Genomic DNA, 23,119 nt, shown 5'->3' with positions numbered 1-23,119 from the left:
TGTTTATTTGGACTGCAGCGGAGCATGTGCTAGCATCTCATCACCTGGCCTGGAGAGTGGACCCCTTGATTAGGACCTGGTTTCAATACTCATTACGGAATCCAGCTTGGCCTGTGAGCCAAGCATCTCTCTTCTCTCTCCATGTTTGTCTTTGCAGCCTCTCCAGCATACCTCTGGGCTGTCTGGGCTGCTGTACAATGTAAAATTCATGATCAAACAGACGCCTGAGGGTCAGCTACTTAGGCAGGACTCAAACAAGCTACATATGTGTGTGGGAACCACACACGTATACACATATGTCATATAAAATTGGTCTCCATACCAGCTCAAGGAAAAATAATGAATGGGGAAGATCTGGGTTGCTGTTGGTGGCGGCTGGGTGCAGATGTGCCCACTCTCCTGTCACTGTCCACACCCGAGGAGCCTGCCGTCACTGTCTGTCACCTGTTTTCCCTCCAACACCCACATCATTCTTTCTCTGCTTCTCTGCTCCAATGTCTGTTGTCTTTGTTCCTGGAACATTGCCTGTCTACCTCTACTCCCTTCAGGACTTGGTTGCAGCTTGGCGACCTTTAGGTGACCTCCAGCAGAGATCAGTGACAATAGAAATGGGTACACACATTAGTGACTGCAGTTTCATAGATCAAACCCCCAAAAGCAAAAGCCATATTAAAAATATTTCAAGATAATGATTTTAATGTATTGATGTCTGACTGTTAATAACAGTGCTTCTTAACTGTTTAAATATGAAATTGTTTAAGTAAAATGAAATAATACATTTCAAATGAAATTTTATAAGTATGATAAAAATCACATTAAACTTAAATATATGTCCAATATGACATTCTAATAAATCAGATAACAACTAAATACGTTACATAAGTCTATTTATAACAACTAAATACATTACATAAGCTTATTTATTCATATAAAATTGAAAATAGATCTGAGTTTTAAAATGTATGTAAGACTCAGTCTCGGTTGATTAGTTAGAAAGCATTGGATGAGAAGATGATTATCAGTCCTGTTGGATCTTACTCTGCTATATAAACGTCTGTATGAAAGCCAAGGACTGGATGACTCTAAGGTAAAGGAGCTATTTATAACTAAAGAGATTCATAGGGAAAAAAAAGCTTCCTCTGGGAAAGATACTTCTGTATTTGATTTTAAAAAATGTTTTGGGACAAACTCTCAGTCTTTTGTGGCTGCCACCTGTATATTTCCTTTGTGTGAAATATACAACCCTTACTCCAGAAGGGTTTCATCTGGAGTAAGACCTTTCCAGCCATGTTCGTAAGGGCTCTGAGAGAAGAGGACGAAGTGATGCGAGGAGAAGAGGGAGGGAGGGATGGATAGAGGGAAGGAGAGAGAGAGGGGGGGGAATCTTTCTTATAATGAAATGGTTCTTGCAGTTGTGGAGAACTCCCAGTCCACAGTGGGTCAGCCAGGGATCAAGGGAACTAGCAGACAGGCTCCCTGACATTATGAGTCCCTATCTTAGGCACGAGATACTTGATGCTCCAGCACCAATGGAGTCGGAAGACAAGGTTCTCTGCCTCTGCCTACGAGTCTCTTCAGGGCATATAAATGGATTGACTTAGCCTCACTCAGGACAACCAGTTTCACTCAGTCTGATGAGGTAAAAGCTAATATTATCCAGAAGCATCCAGATGTAGGCACACCCAAGCATCATGCCTCACCATATACGTAGGGCCCTCCACAGTCTTCTGAAGCTGACTCATACAGTTAACCATCACATCATGCAGTTAACCATCACATCATGCAGTTAACCATCACATTATGCAGTTAACCACCACATCATGCAGTTAACCATCACACCTACCTTCCCTGGTGCTCTCTCGTCCCCTCAGAGTCTTTTACATGCAAAACATCCTCGAGATTAAGTAGTCAAAGTGCATATTATAACTGACCACAACTTAGATTTGAAATTTAAATGTAATACATAAGTGAGAATTGGAGCCAATAATATATACATAGAAAGAGATTTATTGTATGGATTGGCTCACACAGTTGTGGAGGAAGTCCGTAAATCCAGGAGTTCTGTAATCTGCCATCTGCCAGCTGCAGAATGAGGGAACTGATGGTGTGATTCAGTCTGAGCTTAAAGGCGTGTGAATTATGGAATGGATGCTGTAATTTCTGTCATTAAGTCCGTAGCAAAGTACCAGTGTCTGAGGACAGAAGGAAATGCCTCCTTTCCAGAGGAGAAAACCAAATTTCATGTCATCTGTCTTTTAATTCTGCTCAGGCCTATGGTGAACTAGATGATTCCAATACATGGTAAGGAGGTCCATCTACTGAGGGTCACTTTTCTCACAACTCTGAACACTGATCTCTCTCTCTCTCTCTCTCTCTCTCTCTCTCTCTCTCTCTCACACACACACACACACACACACACACACACACACACACACACACACACACCACCATCTGTGATAGTTCTGTCAACTTGGCACAATATAGATTCACTTGGGAAGAGAGTCTCAGTAAGGGACCGTCTGGATCAGGCAATCCTGTTGGGGATGGGAGAGAGGCTTGTGTGTCTCCTGTAGGTAGAGGATCCAGGATGTCTAAGAATGGAGGAGGTGAGCTAAGTACCATCGAGCATGAGGATGTCACTGTTGTCTTCTGATTTTTGCTTCAATTCCTGCCTGCCACGTTGACTCCTCCTCTGCCTTATCTGGAACTGTGAGATAAATAAACCTTTTCTCTCTTAGGACATTTTTTGTAAGGCTATTTTATCATAGAAACAGGAAATGAAATTAAGACAGACTTCATTTATATAGAAATAACTTGATGCCACAGATTTCCAAAAAACATTACAAGTCCTTCTCCACACAGGACTTGGCCGACTCACTTATGTGTATGTTTACTGGATATCTTGCAGGGTCCAGTCTATGCTGGACTACATATAAAACAGGGAAAGAGAAAGGCTCCCCTTGCCACACACAGCTTCCACTGTTAGAGAAATGGGTGCAATTACATAAATGTGTGTCACTAATTGTATAAATCTGGATGTCTGGCTGTGGAAGAACATGGCAGGACACATAACACAGGTCAAGAAATTAGTGGGAGCCTCATGAGAGAAAATCATATAAACAGAAACACAAGAGAAGAGCTGGAATTAGCAGATAGATGGAGATGCAGGTTGGTGGGGAAACAAATCAAACTTCTCCTTCCATCTAGAAGAGCTAATCCCTTTGAAGGTCCTCGGGCATGAAGATGTTAACCCTTGAGGAGTACCAAATAAGGTTAGTTTCTTTTCTCCTATACAAAGGCCTACTGGGAAAAGTGGTGTAAAAAGGAGAAGGGAGAGATGCTGATGTAGGGCAGGCTGTAGAGAGTTCTATACAACTTCTTTGCAAACTAGAAAAGGCTCCTGATCTTGGCAAGTAGACCCCTACCAGAGGCATGGTTAGGCAGTCCTGGCTCAGGCTTTGTTAGGAGATTCAACAGATGTTGGCTAGCATATTCACCATTTCAGGATGTAATAACTAATGTATTATATTACATTTGGTGGATTAAATAGCAGAGACATATTTTTTGTGATTGAGCAAACTGGGAAGTACAATATCAAGGTGATGTCCAGTGCAGTTTCTGATAGGTAAGGACATTTCTTCTCCTTCTCCTTTTCTTTCTCCTTCTCCTTCTTCTCCTCCTCTTTCTTCTTCCTTATCTTCTTCTTCCTTCACCTCTTCTTTTTCTTCTACTTGTTCTTCTTCCTCCTATTCCTCCTGTTCCTCAATCTTTCCCTTCTCCTCTTCCTCATCTTTCTCTTCCTTCCTTACATAATATTATGCTTGTCTCTGCATGGAAGTGTAGGGGAGAAACAATGAAAGAAGGGATAATAAAGTGAGAAGGACAGAGAAAGGGAGAGAGAAAGAATGAAAGAACATGATCAGCAGGCATCCCTTCTTTCTTCTCAAGTCTGCAGGTCTTGGGTTAGGAAAGATGATTCTGTGGGTAAGAGCACTGCATATTTTCAGAAGACCTAGGTTTGGATCATAACATTCACATGACAGCTTACAACATCTTTAACTATGGTTCTAGAAGATCCAATACCCTCTTCTGGCCTCCACAGGTACCAAGCATGTATATGTACATACACATGAATGTAGTAAAAACCTATAGACAGCATTTAAAAACATCTTTTAAAAAACAAACCAAACAGATCTTATGATGACTCCTCCCACATGACACATAATTTTATCTGAACCCAGTTCTACAACAATTCCTCAAAGCCTCATCTCTGTGTAGCATCACTCTGGGGACCAGTTAAAATGTAAGAATTTCGAAGTGAGATCATCCAACTCATATAATATAGGGATGCAGGCACCTGAAACCTGACCTAGACTAGAAGATCCATATCCATGTAAATAGAGTCTATGCAAAGTGGCTGTATCAAGGCACAGGGATCAGGGCAGTCACTATGGCATCTGACTGCTGAATCTCATCCCGAGAAGAGCAAGAATGGAACAAGAGGAGTGTTAAGAGACTGGAAGTAATGTGGCTGAGACAAGTTGAGGTTTAGACTGGAGTGACAGAAGTGATAAAGAAAAGAAAGAGACATGGCATAATAGTGAAGTTTGGGCTTTCCAGGACCTTTCATATGCCCTCAGTATATCTACCTTTCTGTTCTTAAGTTTGCAATATTTGGTTATTGGTACTTGAACAAAATTTCCAGTTCATCTGTAGTGAGCACCTACTGTATGCTAAGTTCAGGACTGGGTGTGTGTGTGTGTGTGTGTGTTGATACCTGGTTAATAACTTTACTAAAACTCATAGTTATAGTTGCTTCTACCTAAGCAATATTTAGATTAATTTTTATATTTTTCTCATCTTATAATTTTATTTATTTTAAATGTTTCTACTTAGTTATCTACTTCTCATCTGTCATCTATCTATCTATCTATCTATCTATCTATCTATCTATCTATCATCTATCTATCGTGTGTGTGTGTGTGTGTGTGTGTGTGTGTGTGGTGTGAATGGGTGCTAAAGGATGCTGCATCATGTTTGGAGGTTGGAGGACATCTTTCAGAAACTGGTTTTCTCCTTTCACCATGTTGAGGAAGGGTTTACATTTCTGCCTGTACTCGGTACTCCAGGCTAGCCAGTCTGCAAGCTTTCAGCCAACTCCCCTGTGTGTGCCCCCATCCTGCTGCAGGAGCACTAGGGATGTAAGCTTCCACATTTTGCTTTTGATTTGGGTTCTGGGTACTGAACTCAGGCTGTCTAGTGTTCGCAGGTATGTGCTTTTGCCAGCGAAGCCACCTTTCTGGCCACTGAATTATTAGATGTTTTAAAAATAAATATAGATACCATTCTACTGTGAGAATTAATTTGGGTTTCCTTCTTTTTTTCCTCTGATGTCCTCGTTTTCAAAGTGGGTCTTCTGGAGAACACTGTATGAGACAATGAGATGCTTTTGTTTTGTCTGCAAACCAAAGCTCTAATTAATGTCTCAAAGGAGTTTAGAGCTTTGGAGATGTTCTCTTTTTCTCTAGGGTATACTTCTCCTTCTACTCCAAGGAAGGAGGCAAATCTCTCAAGTCTGGAGATAGGAACCCATCCGGGGCTCTTGTATGTTTTTGGACTACATTTTCCTAACATATTCCACTCAGATTTGGATGTTATTATATTTTCTTCCTTGTCCTATTTTTAAAAACTTGGAACAGGCAACTTTACACATTCTAATACCATGAAGCATAATACATAGCAAGCAACTTTCACAGCATTGTCCGACTTCCAGGAACCTTTCACACATGTCCTCTTGTTTTCTTCTGAAAGTGTGGGAATAGGAAGGATATCATTTGGCAGGTGCTCCTGGACCCAGGAAAGAACACTCTGGAAGGAAAGAGGAGGACAAACAGGTAGGAGTGGGGTAGAAAACAGCAGGAGAGAGAAGGCACAGGCTGGGTTTGAGAAAAGCTAGGTAGAGAAGGAAGATTGGATCTCTCTCTGTATCTCGGTCTCTGACCCCCTCGCTGTGTTAGGTCATGGGAAAGAGTATAGCGATGAGCTGACTCATGGACGAACAAGTTTTATTTATGATGACTCGCTGTGTGCGCTGAATGGGATTCATACTTGGCATTAAGAGGCTGCAATGGGGATTTAGAATACTTTTTAAATTGTTTTCAGATGCTAATTTCATTTCTTCTGTTTATGACACTATTCCAGTGAGAATCATAGATTACCTCAGCTTCATATAAACTACATAAACACAAAATGACCTGAAACATTGTATCAAAACAAACTGCAGGTGCCCTTGAGACAAAGTCCTTCAAGAATCACTCTCATCTTCCATCCACCCAGGACATCAACTGTCTTTGCAAACTGAAATAGGCAATGATGCAAATAAGCCCAAAGGAATGCACAAATAGTGTAAAGTCAGTATACGATAAAGGCAAAATCCTATCACAAGACACTTTTATTAAATTACAGGCTATGACAATGATCATTTGGTAAAGTGTTTGCCTTGCTAAAGTGAGATCTGAGTTTGATCCCCAGAACCATATAAAATCCCAGGCACAGTGGTGCGTGATTTTAATTACAGCACTGGGGAGGCAGGGACAGCATGTTCTCTGGGATGCTTTGGACAGTCAGCCCGGCCTAATGGACAAATTGCAGGGTAATCAAAGACCCTATCTAAAAACAAAAAGCAGATGATACTGGAGGATCCATCAGGGGTTGGACTTCACACATGTAAACACACACATCTCCCCAGATGCAATCGAATACTAAATAGTACACTCGTACACATGTGCACAAGCTAACATTCCTCACTAATGAAACATAAATGTTGGCACTTCTGAAACAAGTGTGTCAGGCTCAATCAGCTTGCCAGTTATTAGTATTTTTACCTCAAACAGAAAGTAGCTGTGGTTATATTCAGTGTCACAGGAAGTGTTCCTTCCACTCCATAGAGAATTGTCACAGCGCTTCAGTCCTCCATCAGGACCATACAGATAATGATGTATTTTATATTAGAAAATGTATTCACTAGAACAATTCATATTAAAGTCCAGAAAGAACTTTTAAAAATTGCTTACACAACAGTTATTACGCTGGTAGGTGGCAGATTAGAAAGCTCAGGCCTTCTTCTCTCACAGAAATATCAGCTGTCCAATGGCCTGGGTAGGACAGGCTCATGGGAGCTTCAGAAACCAGTAAAGGGGCTGGGGTAACCATATGACTACTCATGCAAGAAAAGGTCCCACAAAGCCGGGAGGAAATTATCTTAGCTACTGTTCTATTGCTGTGAAGAGACACCATGACTAAGCCGATTCTTACAAAAGAGAACATTTCATTGGGACTGGCTCACGGCTTCAGAGGCCTAAGCCTGGCAGACATAGTGCTGGAGAAGTAGTTGAGAGCTACATCCTGATCCACAGCAGAGCAGAAAAATTTGAAACCTCAAAATCTCCCCCAGTGGCACACTTCCTCCAACAAGGCTATAAGTCTTAATCCTTTTAATCCTTTCAAATGGTGTCACTCCTGATGACTACACCATTCTTACTCAAATCAGCACTGGAATGTTGTGGAATTTTGCTTACTCTTGCCTCAGCACATCTCCAGTGTGTTGTTAAGTCAGAGGAAGGCCTTTATATGCCCAGGTCCTTCCCTGGTATAGGAAGAGAAAAAATGAAACATCAAAACATCTAGGGTTATCTAGGAGACTGTACAAGGTTCTAAAGGGAGTTTCACCTGCCTGGGAGGCCTACTGGGACTCTGGCACAGCTTGAAATATAAACAACTGTGAGTGTTAGGTCACCAACCAGGACAGTAACTTGCTAGTTACAGAGGGCAAGAGATAAAAGACAGCAGGTACAGTAGACAGTGTTTATGTATTAATGAAAAATTGGTTCACAGCTCCATAGCTCCCTAGATGGTAACAGAGGAAAAATTGAATGAAACCAAGACATTTGTTTATTTGTAGCTGTGAACACAAGGAAACTGAGAGGAAGGTGAGGGTAACCCAAGGAAGACACATGCTCAGTAAATATTTCAATTCCTACCCCAGCTTTGCTAGCATGGCTCTTCTACACAAAGCCCCAATGGGGGCTTCTTTTCCTCCAAATGCTCCATTTTCAAATGGATGGTTCTAATAGACAGAAAGATGTTCTTAAAGGGAAAATAATCTAATGGAAGCAGATTCAAAGAAACATAGGGTTAAACTTGCTTGACAGGGCCTTCAAAATAAGTGGTATAAAATATGCTCAAAGAGTCAAAGGAAACAAGGAAAACCAGAGAGGCAGGAACTAATGAGACTGCAGAAAATCAAAGCATGGAAAACTAGTGAAAAGGGAGAGGGGAGTCGGAGGGGTTCTCTTCAATAGACAGTTTCAATTGTCTGAGATTAACAGAATCCCAAAGATAAATTACAGTGAGGGTAGCCAATGATAGGCATGTCCCTAATGCCATGGAACTGGATGCTGAAACGAATACAATGTCGAGTTTTACCTTATGCATATTCTAAGCATTGTGATTAAAATTATAAAGTCACATTAAAAAAAATAGAAGATCCAAGACATGCTCACTTTATCAAGAGTTTGTATATGCTGTACTCTTTAGTGTCCTGTCATACAAAGTGGCAGTCAGGCAGACGGATGAAGGGGTTATTTCTCCAGAATAATGTAGTGTGTGACAATATGTTCTGGGCATTGCTCATTTATTCTTTGGAGTTGACTTTCTACCTTGCTCCTGTCAAAGCTATGCCCCAGGAGGCTGACTGCTGTGCACCCCATGGCGTTCCCTTTGTCCTCTGGCTTGTACCTGACTTCACCAATGGGAATCATTTGTTAGTGATCTTTGCAGTTTTACTTTGTTGTTGACTTTAGTAATACAGCCTTGTAAGAGCTCTTTATATACCTGGTGCAAAGAAAAGTATGACCAAGTTATCTGAACTCTGCTCTAGCTGGAGCCTCCAGAGGTAGGTTGATATCTCAATCTTTTTTTTCCATTTTTTATTAGGTATTTAGCTCATTTACATTTCCAATGCTATACCAAAAGTCCCCCATACCCACCCACCCCCACTCCCCTACCCACCCACTTCCCCTTTTTGGCCCTGGCATTCCCCTGTACTGGGGCATATAAAGTTTGCGTGTCCAATGGGCCTCTCTTTCCAGTGATGGCCGACTAGGCCATCTTTTGATACATATGCAGCTAGAGTCAAGAGCTCCGGGGTACTGGTTAGTGATATCTCAATCTTGTTATCTATAGCACACTATCTTTTCTTTAGTGCTCAGCTTTTCCCAGCAAAGAAGGATAGTCTAGGAAAATTTACTAGGCACTCTAATCAAACTAGATGCCATGATGCTATTGTTTGTGGTTTGTGCTCAAAGATTGGCTTTACTTTTAAGAAGTTAGTGGGTAACTAAGGGATATCAACAAGTAATTCCACAGCAAAATAGAAAAGAGACGGAAAGGTCAGGCTGGGGTTGAAGGATGTGGACTAAACTCACAAGAGTGATAACATGATAGCATCTGTATGGTACAGTCTTCACCTGAGTCCATCATTCATCCTGAATCAAACACCACAGTAGGAAACATTTCAGTACATGGTTTTGGAGATTTCAGCCCGTGGCCCAGGTAGCCTTGCTTTAGGCAAGGCTGATTATCATAGCACCTGAAGAACTGGATGGCTAAGAGAGATGCAAGAGGGCTGCAAACAAGATAGGTTCTTCAGAGGTACTGTCCCACTCTCTTACCCCCTCCAGCCAGACCCTCCCTCTAAGCTCTACTATCTACCAACAATGCCATCAATTATGACTCCATCAGTGGCCCAACCCATTGAGGAAGCCAGAGCCCTCCTGATCCAATCACTTCTGTCAAGTTTATCAAAGAGCAGGCAACTCTTAAACTCAGGTGACTTTGGAAGTGGCACTTCATGCCCAAACCGTGGTATTAAAACAAAACAAAACAAAACAAAACAAAACAAAACAAAACAAACCACCGTTCTTTCTGATGTCAATGATCTCAATTGTCTCTCCTCTTCTAACTGCTAAGTGGAAGAAGCAGGTACTAAGTGTGAATCCTTGGCCTGCCTCAGCAAATCCTCACAGCCCCCACCTCCCTGCCTCTCACCCACCAGGAGGATGAGGGTGTTAGCAGAGAGTCTAGATGTCTTTTCTGTTTCCTCATGAAGAGACAGTGCATCTTTCTCTTAAAAAGGCCATTGAAGCACAGGGCCCAGAGACCCCAGCACGGCCCGCCCCTTCAGACACCCTGCTGCCAGAGCTTGAAAATCTCTCAGTTCTCGGTCCCATCGAGGCCTCGGCGACAGAAGAAGTTTGCAGTCCCTTAGTTTTCCAGACTGACCTGGTTGACATTGGATGTGGCCGTAGCTTAGATACTGCCTGGGTCTCATTATGGTGACATAGGATCCTTGTGTGTGTTGCTTAGGAGAGAGCCAGACCTTTTGCTGTTTGCCTGTGCTTCTAATTGGTCTCTAGCCTTGGGACTGCTCATTAGCAGAGAAACGTGAAAGTACACCAAATCTGATCTTTGATGCAGAATCCCGTGTTTATAGTCAATGTTTGGACTCTGAGCCCTGGGCTGGGACCAAGAGACATTTATTCGGGTCCACTATACTCAAGCATGGTTTCGTTCATTTCTCAGCTCTATGAAGTGAAAAAAGTTAGTCTTCTCATCCTGTTTTGTACAGATCCCTCTGGAAGTCTGAAAAAAAGCTGTGGATTCTCAGAAAATGAACTTCTCTCAGCCACACTGGACTTGTTTTATTTTCTACCTACTTGTTACAATGTAACTAGTAGGATGCTTCTCATTGAGCCTATCTGCAGACTTCAAGGGATCCATGGCTTTTCCATTCCATTCCATTTTACCTAACTATCAAGCTGTTGCTGACTGCAGGTTAAAACACACATCTAATTTAGGGCTGGCTCAGCAGGTAAAGGTGCCTGCTGTCCAGCCTGATGACCTGAGTTTAATCACCAGGACATATGTGGTAGAAGGAGACATTGCCTACTGCCTACCCCTCCCAAAATGAAATATATATATATATATATATATATATATATATATATATATATATATATATATATATATCATCTTAACTCCAAATGTTACAGTGACCTCAATTTGGGGCTGTTTATACAGAAGCCAGTCTTCTGTATGAATAGAAGGCATGGTAGTAACATGCCTTATGATTTCTTTCTACAGCTGACCACCTGTTCTTCCACTGTGTCAGTGGTTTGCAGTAGATGCTTTTCCCTAATGGGTTTCCCCATGTGGCTTTGGCGTTCCTTTCCTAGCACTGCCTGAGTGACCGGCACCAGACATGTTGCCTTCACATGTTGTTAACCCTCTGCCTCAGTTCTAGGATTTGTATTCACACACTTAGAGATCCTTTAGATCTCTAGAAAAAAACTTTCCTAAAGAGGAGTCATAGCATCCAAGCAAGCACCTCCCTCCTCTTCTCCTGCCTCCTTAAAGTCTAGGCTACACACGGATTTCAGAATAGACCCTGCTCCAGGCAGTCATGGGCAGTGTTAGCTTCATGGAAAAGGCTGTGATAGTTTGAATGTAATTGGCCCCCATAGGTCCATAAAAAGTGGCACTGTTAGGATGTGTGGCCTTGCTGGAGGAAGTGTGTCACTGTGGAGGACGGCTTTGAAGTCTTTTATGCTCAAGCTATGCCCAATGTGGCTGACAGTCTTCTTCTGTTGCCTACAGATCAACATGTAGAACTCTCTGATCCTCCAGCACCATGCCTGCCTCCACACTGCCATAGTTCCTGCCTTGACCACAATTCATTAAACCTCTAAAACTATAAAGCCACTCCCAATGAAATGCTCTCCTTTATAAGAGATGCCATTGTTATGGTGTTACTGCACAGCAATAAAACCCAAAGTAAGACAAAGGTACACACAATTTTGTCTCTAAAAATCAAGGAAAAAATTTATACAGCTTTTTATAGACAGGAATACAAGGAAGAGAGAGACCTAGAGACAGGAACTGAAGTAGGGGCTGAAGAGGAACGCTGTTTACTGACTTGCTCTCTGTAGCTTGCTCAGCTTGCTTTGTCATACAACTTAAGACCTCCTGTCCAGTGCCACTCACGGCGGTCTGGGTCCACCAAGAGGTAATACTTGAGAAGCTCCTTTCTATCATGTCCACCCCAGTACTTGGTGCATGGTGGAGCATACAGTGAATACTCTGTGCTGAACAAATAAAAGAGCTGACAAGGCTGGTTGGGGAAAATGGTCCTGGGATAAGGAAGGTGAAGAAGACCTACCCTGCCTCCATTTTTAGTCTGTTTTTATCCTTTCAATATTACTAATTTCAGTGATGGGACCCCTTACTCCTGGAGGACTTCCTACTCTTGGAGGACCCCCTGACCCTGGAGGACCCCCTACTCCTGGAGGACTTCCTACTCTTGGAGGACCCCCTACTCCTGGAGGACTTCCTACTCTTGGAGGACCCCCTGGCCCTGGAGGACTACTCCTACTACTCTACTCTCTACTCCTAGAGGATTCCCTACTCCTGGAGGAGTCCTTGACCCTGGAGGACTCCCTGGCCCTGGAGGACCCCCTGGCCCTGAAGGACTCCCTGACTCTGGAGGACCCTTGACCCTGAAGAACACCCTGGCCCTGGAGGACACTCTGACCCTGGAGGACCCCCCAGGCCTTGGAGGACTCCCTGGTCCTGTAGGACTTTTTGGCCCTGGAGGACCCCCAGGCCCTGGAGGACTCCCTGGCCCTAGAGGACCCCTGGCCCTGGAGGCCCCCCTGGCCCGGAGGATCCCCTGGCCATGGAGGACACCCTGGCCCTCGAGGACCCCTTGGCTCTGGAGGATCACCTGGCCCTGGATGACCTTTGCCATGGAGGATCCCCTGGTCCTGGAGGATACCCTGGCCCTCAAGGACCCCTTGGCTCTGGAGGACCACCTGGCCCTGGAGGACTCCCTGACTCTGGAGGACCCTTGACCCTGAAGAACACCCTGGCCCTGGAGGACACTCTGACCCTGGAGGACCCCCCAGGCCTTGGAGGACTCCCTGGCCCTGTAGGACTTTCTGGCCCTGGAGGACCCCCCAGGCCCTGGAGGACTCCCTGGCCCTAGAGGACCTCTGGCCCTGGAGGCCCCCCTGGCCCGGAGGATCCCCTGGCCATGGAGGACACCCTGGCCCTTGAGGACCCCTTGGCTCTGGGGGATCACCTGGCCCTGGAGGACTCCCTGGCCCTGGATGACCCTTGCCATGGAGGACCCCCTGGTCCTGGAGGATACCCTGGCCCTCAAGGACCCCTTGGCTCTGGAGGACCACCTGGCCCTGGAGGACTCCCTGGCCCTGGATGACCCCTGGCCATGGAGGACTCCCTGGCCCTGGAGGACTCTCGGGCCCTGAAGGACCCCTTGGCCCCGGAATCAGCTCATTGCTCATAGTGTGCTCTGGCTGCTGTTGTTCCTTCCAATGTTGATGAGGATTTGCTGTTTATGTGTTAGCCACTCTCAGCACAGTGTTTTACTGAAGAAGCCTCATCTGAGCTTATGTTTATGTACACAAACATGAGGGAAAGATAAACATCTTTATATGAGCATTTAAACAAAGTTTGAAGAGATCTTCTCTGGTTGTTCCTCATTTACTGGAGCTCTTGGAAGCAGCACATGGTGAGTGAGCTCTTTTCTGTCTCTGGGAGATCCTGTGGCCCAGGCCCTCCATAAGGAAACCAAGTAGTACGTCATCTTTAGGACACAGAGAATGAGCCAGAGGTCAGGGAAAGGGAACAGTGGAGGAGCATGAGGGTTATCTGGAAGAAGAGGGAGCAGGACTGAAAACATGGCCATTTCCAAGGGTCAGTTATCACAGAACAAATCCCAATTGAGAGCTGTTACCCCACTGTAGACAGGAATCAGAGTGGTCGGCACTTAAAGACCCTACACTCTGGGAGAAGAATAGCCAGGAAGGTCATTGGCTGAAAGCTAAGGCTTTTGAGATGTCTCATTAGCATGGAGGGGTATTTCATGCTGTGCTACATGACTGACTGTAAGAGGTCACCTTAGTCACCTTAGTCAAGGGTCACGATTCTGTGCATAGAGGCAGGAAGGGAACAGTCCTACTCCTGCTGTCTCAGGTTTCCAAGATTCCTGGGGTTCGAACATGCTCCACCTCACCAGCCTCATGCCAGGGTCCACGGACCCTATGTGTGTGTGGGTGTGTGTATGTGTGTGTGTGTGTGTGTGTGTATTGGTCAGAAGTCAACATTTTCTTTAGTGCTTCTCATCTCAGTTTTGTTGTTATTTTTTGGTTCCTTTTGTTTTGTTTTTGTTTTTTGTTTTGTTTTGTTTTTTCTTTTGAGACAGAGTATCTCCCTGAAGCTAGGATTACTCATTTCAACAAAAACTTGTTTGGCCAGTGAGATTCCTGGGATCCGGTAACTCTTCCTCTCTGCCCTGCCCCTAGCCCCCACAGCACTAGCCTTCAAGCTTGTGCAGCCAAGCCTGAACTTTACTTGGATGCTGGGATCTAAACCAGGTCTCCATGCTTATATGGCACACAGTTTACACATTGACTCGTCTCTCCAGCCTCTGGGTGTGAGATGTGAACCATGAAGAAAGAATCACTTCTGTAAGTGGAAGATGTTCACAGGGTCAGGATATCAAAGCCTAAGGAGGGATCCACCGAAAAACACTCCTATACTTAAACTTCTACATAGTCCAACATTGCTCTGCTGGGGCATCATCAAAAACATACAATTTTACATCACTTGTTATGCAGTCTAGAGCAGACCCTTTGGGTATAGTGTAGTTTCCCTCCAGAACCCAAATAAACCCATCACGTGTCATGTCTCCTTACCCTGTAGCAGGAGATGCTAGTGGCTATGTCTTTTCCTTCCATTACAGGGGAATGCCAGAATGTCTTTTACCATTTGGCTTTTGTAAATATTTTGGAAATGACAAGCCTCTGAATATTCTGACGTATAAAGATCAGAAGAGATAAGACACTTTGCAAGGGAAGCAGGGCAATAGTGCTGGCCAGCCCGACAGGCTCTAGACTCACTCAAGAAACAAACCTCTGGGCATGCCTGTGAGGGGTAAGGTAAGGAGCTCCCCAGATGTGGACAGCATGTGATGGTGGCGCCCTTCAACTGTGGGCCAAACAAACCCCTTCTTCCTTATTTGCTTTTGCCGGGTCTCTTATCTCCCCTCTATGGCTTACTTCTGTCCCCAGTAGCCAGAAAATTCTCAGCAGTACCCAGAGGCAGCTTAGAAAATTGCCATATTGTATCAGAGTCTCTGCCGTGGGTTTGTTAGGCATGGGTGTGGCCAGAAGTGCAAGAAACTACAGATCAGAAGCACAGTAAAGCACAAAGTCTGTTGGGGAAGCGAAGCACAGCCACTTTGCTCTCAATGCCACCCCTAGACTTCTGGATAGTGATTGTCTTCTGGTTCTCTCTCGAGACCAGATCTGCTCTGCTCAGCACCTTTGCAAGAATCCGCCCCTTGGACTGATGCCACCCACCTTCTGAACTCCCTTTCGGGTAGCTCTGTGCTGAGGTTGTCACACTATTGTGCCCGGTGCCTAGATGGTCTTGAGATATTGTCTCTGCTGCTGGTGAAGAGTGAGACTCTCCTCTTGGAGTGGCTAATCAGACCCCATGGCCACTTCTGAACCCTACCTCAGTGTTCTCCTCGGAGTGATTTAACCTATGACCCCCACTGGTTACTTCATCGGGTGACAGAAACAGTGATTTCTCAAAAAAATTATTTTTAGGCAATATGAGAATTGAGAAAACAACATTCCCAGAATACATAGATTCTATGAATCGATTAAAAATAGATAACACACATTGAGGATGACTTTACAATGACTGATTCACAAATGACTACTTTAAGAATCGAAAGCTGTGGGCTCACAGGACTTGAGTTAGCTGGAACCCTGTCATCCCTGAGCTCTGTTAGAAGAAATGGGGAGTGTTTCCTATAGGCTTTAAGATCTTGCAGACACAGGGGTGGGGGGGAGGTGGGGAGTGGGAGGGCATAGGCAGCCTGAGGCCCTGCCAGAGGGAAGGAGCTGAGAGTGAGGTCCCTGAACATTACTATCTTTCTTCCCTTTTATTCTTTCTAACCCCTCAGTGACCAGGTTCCATGAGATGCTAGTGAGCAGGGGAGTCCGTGGATGTGGTTCATAGATGTCAACTCTAAGACACAGCAGAACAGGAAGGCTAGAGAGCAGATCTGAAAGGGCCCAGGAAGCTGAGAGTATAGCAGGATGGTCAGGAGAAAATGTGACTGACAATTAGAAGTACTTCAAATGGGTGGGTAGGAGGTACAGGATGTGGAACAGTCAGAGGGTGGATCAGGGGATGGGGAGAACAAAATCTGGAGTGTAAAAATAAAAGAAAAGAAAAGAAAAGAAAAGAAAAGAAAAAGAAAATGTTTTGTGGTAGTCAGACCCAGCATTTAATGGCCCCAAAAGAAGAATGCAAAATATTTCCCAAGGATTCCTTCTGTGTTCTTTGGAAGCCAGACATTATGTTAAATAGGAACTCCTTTAGGTTACAATTCTCTCAACTGTTGGTCCTAGGTGCCAGACCTTTTTCAACCGCACTTGCTAGATGAAGAGGCTCCTGCAGACACCGTAGCTGAGCAGTGGCCAATTCAGACTGACATGCCTGTCTCAAGAACCCATAGTAGCTCCACTCTAACAGGAAACCTCTGCAAAGCGTAACCCATGCAAATCTGGCTTCTCCAACAAAATCCAGAGGGTGAGCTTACTTGAAACTGGGGAGGCTGAGATGACTTACATAGATGTGGGAAGCAGCCCTGATGAAAGAAGAAACCCTGCTCTCGTCTGACTCCATGAAGAAAAACACAGGAAAACGCTGACGCAGCTCACCCGCAAAAAGCCAGAGCAGACCGCCTTCTGTCTGATGGGGGCCTGATTCATGTGGCCAAGTGTGTTCTGTAGTGGGTTCTGTGGTTGCTTCCTTGGGTCATAAGAGACTGAGGCACTAAACACCCTACTCTCTTTCTACTGACGATTTTCACTTTGCCTTGTGTTATTAAATCCTCTTTTCCATCACAGGTTACAGCCACACAGGCAGTAGCTACAGTGAGAACTATGGCACAGCTAAAGGTAATGAAAGGGTTTTGGCTTTGAGTATTGTTTATGCAAGGAAACACGCTGGGTTCTATTTATGTTAAGCAAACACTAAACCATTTCTTGATCCAACCGTCTCGATCAGTATTAAATTCTGTTAGCTTCAGTTTACATGAAAGGTAACTCTGAGGTTTAACTGATTTGCTTAAGGTAACAGACTGGATGACACGGTGTATGGGGTTGAGCTTTGAGCCACTTTCACTAAACACTTTAGTCTGAGTCTAAAGCCCCAGAGAAACAGTTGTAAAGGGGAAGCATCAGATAGGGAGAAACCATTGTACCCCCATTGCTGACCTTCTATAATTTGGTATCATAGTTACAGCTCTCAACTTGACACAAACCTGGGAAACAAGAATCTCAACTGAAAAACTGTCTTATGTCCTAATTGGTAGAGGAAGGCCCATTCTACTGTGGCATTGCCACAGCCAGGCCACTGGCTGCTACCAGAACAACCTCCTCAGTGAAACAGCTTAGAAGCACAAGTGTATTCTTACCCCTACCACTGGCCGGTAGGAGACTGTGAACAATTTCATCCATACAACCTCTCTGAAGAGCAAGGGGGTCTGTTTTAGCCTATAGCCTACAGTCCACTACCACGGAAAGACAGGCACAAACCTGAGGCAGGAGCATTGAGAAGAACCATGAAGAAACTCTTCTTACCGACGTACTCCCTCTGGTGTGCTCAGCTCTCTCTCTTACACACCCAGGCCCACCTGCCTAGGGATGGCACTGCCCACAGTGGGCTGGACCCTCTGTGTTAATTAGGAATTAAGGAAGTACTTCACAGAGAGGAAGTCCACAGGTCAACCTGAGAGATACCTAGACATGAATATTGATAATATTTATGGTTGTGCATATAAGTATTAGTGGAAAATATACAAATGTTAACCACAAAAGGAATGAAATCTGCATACCCATATTGTACCAGTTATCTTTTATATTCTTTTGAGTAGTTTTTATTGTGATAAAGTGCATGAACCATAAAGTTGGCCATTTTAATTATTTAAAAGATTTAGACTAAAAACCCCCAAGTTTATATGTTTTATTATATGTTAATAGTATATTAATAATAATATATTAAAATTATAAAATATATTATAAATATAATAATAAAATATTTATATTGTATTATATAACTATAAATAAATATATATTTGTCTCAGTCTGTGCGTGTGGCATAGATGTGTCTTATTCTTGAGGCGCTCAGAAAGAGTCTTCCAGCTCCTTAGTACTGGAGTTATAAATGGCTGTGAGCTGCCACGTGGGTGCTGAGCATCAAACCTCTTGAAGAGCAAGCAGTCAGTGCACATAACTGAGAACCGTCTCTCCAGCCCCAATTTCATCCCCCAGCCCCCCCTTTTTTTGAGACAGAGTTTTGCAGTGAAGTTTAGGTTGACCTTGAATCGGCGACCGCTTTGCCTTAGCCCTCTGAGCACCGCCATCGAAAGCGTGTGTCACCCTATCTGGCTCATTCTAACTATTTTAAAGAGTAAAGTTCTAAGGCGTTTATACTGCCTTTGCCTCACTGAGCCCCATGGTTATGGCACTGTCTCTTGGAGAGGCAATGTCCACTTTAACTGCATAAATCCGGCCCCAGCAGCCACAGCCTGAGGATGTCAGTGAAGCAGCACTGACAGGGGGAGCTCGCTGAGATCTACCGTGAGTTCCAAGGCTTCTCTGGGTAAGCATGACCGATTCTGCACGGCACACAGCTAAACTAAGTATTAGCCTGTCCACCTAGCTCTGCTGTGGTAACACCTCTAACACACATTAGGCTGATAATGGTGGTCTGCATGACCTTCCTGAGACTTGAAGGGTTTTCTTGTTTGAAACCGCCGACTTCACTGGATGTGTGTGGGTGTCTGGTGGGTGATATTTTTGCTCCCAAATGCCAAATTCTCCACTCTTGGCTACTGCCGACAACAGCATTTTCTCACCACATATCCATGAAAACACACGATGGTTGGATCAGTGTAGACCACGGATTGTTTTGCCTCCAGCCACTTTCCTCCAGGCCTTAAGTCAGTCTGTTTATTTTTCTTTGGCCACCCTGAGAACTTGATCTCTTGTAAAACTCATGGCCTCGGTGATTGGCACACTGCAGTGGACAAGTGGAGCATTTGATCCATCTTCCCCCTCAGATCGCCAAGGTACCAGCTTTCTGCGGCTCTAAGATCGCAACGCTTCCTTGTGTTTTCTGCCTTAGGTCTTTGGACACCTCATTGTGGTGTAGGGAGCAGGGAGTCTGTAGGTACTCAGTGGAGTTCAGTGGGCAGTCACTGAAGTCTGTGGGTACTTACAGAAGGTCAGGGGCTCTGCAGGTGCTCACAAATGTTCAGGGCTCTGTGAGTGCTCAGTGTAGGTCAGTATGTGCTGACTCAGACACAGAGAGGGGATGGGACGGAGCACTGGAGAGTGGAGCCTGTGGACATGCACACTCTCTTCTGTCCATTATTTAGGCACTGGGCTACACTCTACAGCTCCTTAGAGGTGCCTGTGGCACTGAGACCTGTTGGTCACAGTATCAGGAAACTTTATAGTTGTATAATTACAGCTCTTGTCTTATAATTCCTTATTTTTCTCCCTCACTTTCCCCACTCCCCCTTTCCTGAAATAGCTGGCCCTTATCATTGCCTGTGTTTTCTAGGGGAGCCCAGACTGCGAAAAACTGTATATGCCTATCTTCCTATAACTATCATAAGCCTCTCTGAGCTATGCTGCCTGTCAAATGCCTGGCTAAGTAATATCAGAGAAGTTATTCTACTTTTGGTTGTCAGTTTTCTTACGTGTAAAAACATTGATAATAGTAATAAGCTTATATATTAGCAGATAATCGATGCTATGCAGATGAAAGTGCTGTAGACTTTTCCAGGCAACAGCACTGATAACACTTCATTGTGCTTTCTGTGATTTTTCACTATAATAATAAAAATGAACTTATAATTTCTGCAACTTTTCTAATGCTAAATAATATAGTGCTGAAACTACCTAGTGTGAACTGGGTTGGCTATGTGTTTACCGTGTGACCTATCTTTGTAAACTGTGTCTGCATTTCAGATTTCCTTAGACCAGTTTCTGAGCCTAAATATGCGCTGACTCTGGCCACTATAGCACTTCCTACCTACCACTGTGAGGCTTAGATTACCCTTTCCCAAGATAAAAGTCCTCAGGGTAGGGGCCAGAGCCCTTTGTTCTTCACGGTATCTTTAGTAGTTAACAAATTAATTCTCTTTTATGTATCAGTCTCCATGCTTAAATATGAAATGACACCATAACAAAATATTTCTAGTGTGCTTACCAGAACAGGAGGGATGTACGTCTGTAACACAGTTCAAGTGAGCTTGGAAATGCTATTAGATGCCTATATAAATTGATTAGCACATGTGGGACATTTTGGTTAGGAGCTCACACAAGTCGGGGTCTGGGTTTGTAAGAGTTGGTGCTCATAATGAATTGCTGTAATATAAACTTACTCATCCATCCCCATTAAAATAAGTAAACATGCTTCATATTCCAACTGTGTCAATAACCAAAGGGCAGAAATGGATCCTCAAGAAAACAAACACTTCATAATTAAAGTCAGTATTAGATGAGGCCCCAAAGGCAAGGCATTCGCTTGGTCCCTCTCAGACTATGCCTTGACCGTCCATCCCTCTCCCGTGAGACAAGAGGCTGCCTTGCCAGGACTCACCTGGTTAGACTTTTTTATGAAGCGTGTCTTTGGTGGTTGGGGAGGAAGCCCAGTCAAGCAAAACCGTGCAAATTAATTTGGTTTTAAATTACCAACTGTGTATTCTAACCACTCGTTCACAAAGAAGGGAAGTTGAAACATCAAATGTCATATGAACAGAAAAATAATCGGCCACCTTTGAAGCTATAAAACTAGTCCTTTCTGAGAAAGTAAATCCAGAGCTACAAAAGGAGACCAAGTATAAATAGAATCGATGAAAACGGACACAAGAAAAACAGCTATCAATCTGAACGTGCAGGGGCCATTTAATGTGTATTACGAGCATCTATGCACATGTTATAGGGATAAGTATTAGAGACTTGGCAATGAAGATGTCCTGCTTTCCACCAAGGTTACATGCTATATAATGCATGCACTAGCTTTCAGTAGGAATGACAGAGTAGCAGGGGTGATGGAAACATTCTAGTGTGTGTATGTGCATGTGTGAGTGCATGTGTGTGCATGCATGTATGTGTGTGTGTTTCCAGGTATAATAGATGTGAACATATTTATCCTGAACACCTCTCTCAGAAGCTGAGACACTCACTAGCCTTCTAATATCCCTAGGATTCTTAATTAGGAGTGTTCGGGGGAGGGCGTTATATTTTTCCTGATTCTGAGGCCTATGGGTTTCCAAGTAGTACAGGGACTTGGGCCATTTTATTCATCACCTGGCTTTAACACTAGACACCTTTTCCCACATTGCATCATCCCCAACTGAAGTCTACCCCGTATTTCACACTCCCAAGAACACCTGACAGCAGTTGCGTCTTAGGGGAATTTGCCCAAAAAGTCAGATGATGAACCGGCCTCACGGCATAGCATCAATCACAACATTAGCTCAAGTGTAGTTAAGCAACACTGAAGGATTGAGGTATGTTTAAAATGACGTTTTGTGGTGTGAGCAGCATGGAGGATACTTACCCAAGCCTAAATGGCATAACTCATTGTAAGCTAGGGGGTGTGGCATATAAATGGAGCATAGCCTGGAACCCTGGAGCTGTGATGAACCAAACATGAAATTGCATCTAACATTTGGGAACATGATGTGATTAAAGAGACTAGATAACCCCGAGGTCATGCTGTTGGGGTTAAATACAGGATCTTTTACAGAAAATTTATTTTTATGGGATGGTTAGAAGGAATATATTATAAAACAAGAAAATACTACAAAAGTAGTAAATACATATAAATTAATAATGGTATTTGTTGTTCTTATCGGGTATTGTATATTGTATGTAATAGAATGTACTAGAGTCTTATATGACCGGTAGGTAGTTCAGAAAAACTGGCTAACACCACCACCATCACAGACACACTAGTAATGTTTGTGTGCTCACACCAAAAGCTATGGGGTCACTAATAGCAGGGTGCTTTTAACAGCATTGAGGTCATGAGGCCAGTGTCTTACCTGTGACCCACTTAACATGGCCAAGTGGCACAGGGCTGTGTTTAGATATCCTTAAATCTTTTACAAACTTTTAATCACTCAGGATTTATGGTTACCCAATTTATCTTTTACTTTCTTTTCTCTTGAATTGGATTCTTACTGTGGTTTGTGTCCAATTCTCTATTCTTGTAGCTAAATTTCTCTATCTTAAAAGGCTATTTCATTTTCTTCCCATCAGATTGTCACCTCTGTCCCATTACTGTCGCGTCTTGGAAAATCAGAGAAATCCTTTGTTACTTGCTTTAGATTGGATTGGTCCAATAGTCCAAGGAACAGAGTGAGGCAGGTCAGAAAGAATGATGTTGTGGATTGAAAAGGAAATGTCCCCCAATGGCTCATGTGTTTGGACACCTGGCCCACAGTTGGTGACACTGTTTGGGAAAGTTAGGGAAGCTTCAGGAGGTGCAATCTTGCGGGAGGAAGAATATCTCTGGGCGTGGGCTTTGATGCTTTATTGCCTGTCACCCCCGACCCCCGGCATTAGAGTGCAGTTGAAAAGTGATCACCCTTTCTGACTGCCAGGCAGGATTCACACTTCTGCTGCCATGCCTCCCCCACCATGATGGACTTTATCCTCTCTGAAACTGTCAGTCAAAGCCAACCGTTTCTTCCCTTGCTTTGTGTCAGGGTACTTATCAAAACAACAGAAGAACAACTAATTCAAAAAGCTTCCAAAGTTTGTTTCTTCTGTCTGAACTATACAACTGTGGTCAAGTTAGCAATGTCCAAACATCTTTTATACACACACACACACACACACACACACACACACACACACGTACACGTACACTGTTGCTG

The 23,119-nt window shown here is 43.9% G+C and overlaps 1 long non-coding RNA gene across 3 annotated transcripts; it reads left to right on the top strand.

Moving 5' to 3' along the window:
* The first annotated feature begins 13,633 nt into the window (after positions 1-13,633).
* Gm29922 lies at positions 13,634-18,127 on the top strand. Of its 3 annotated transcripts, none has more exons than XR_867970.1 (3): positions 13,634-13,648; positions 16,566-17,117; positions 17,458-18,127. It is a non-coding gene; the product is annotated as a predicted gene, 29922 (long non-coding RNA). The 3 variants fall into 3 exon arrangements; XR_867969.1 differs by lacking the exon at positions 13,634-13,648 and adding an exon at positions 14,999-15,077; XR_001784544.1 differs by lacking the exons at positions 13,634-13,648; positions 17,458-18,127 and adding an exon at positions 14,999-15,077 and having other exon boundaries at positions 16,566-16,746; positions 17,067-17,329.
* The last annotated feature ends 4,992 nt before the right edge of the window (positions 18,128-23,119 follow it).

Source organism: Mus musculus, chromosome 4, assembly GCF_000001635.26.
Source record: "Mus musculus strain C57BL/6J chromosome 4, GRCm38.p6 C57BL/6J".
Lineage (NCBI taxonomy): Eukaryota > Metazoa > Chordata > Mammalia > Rodentia > Muridae > Mus > Mus musculus.
Note: the sequence above shows the minus strand (reverse complement) of the source record. Positions and strands in the feature narration are given on the sequence as shown.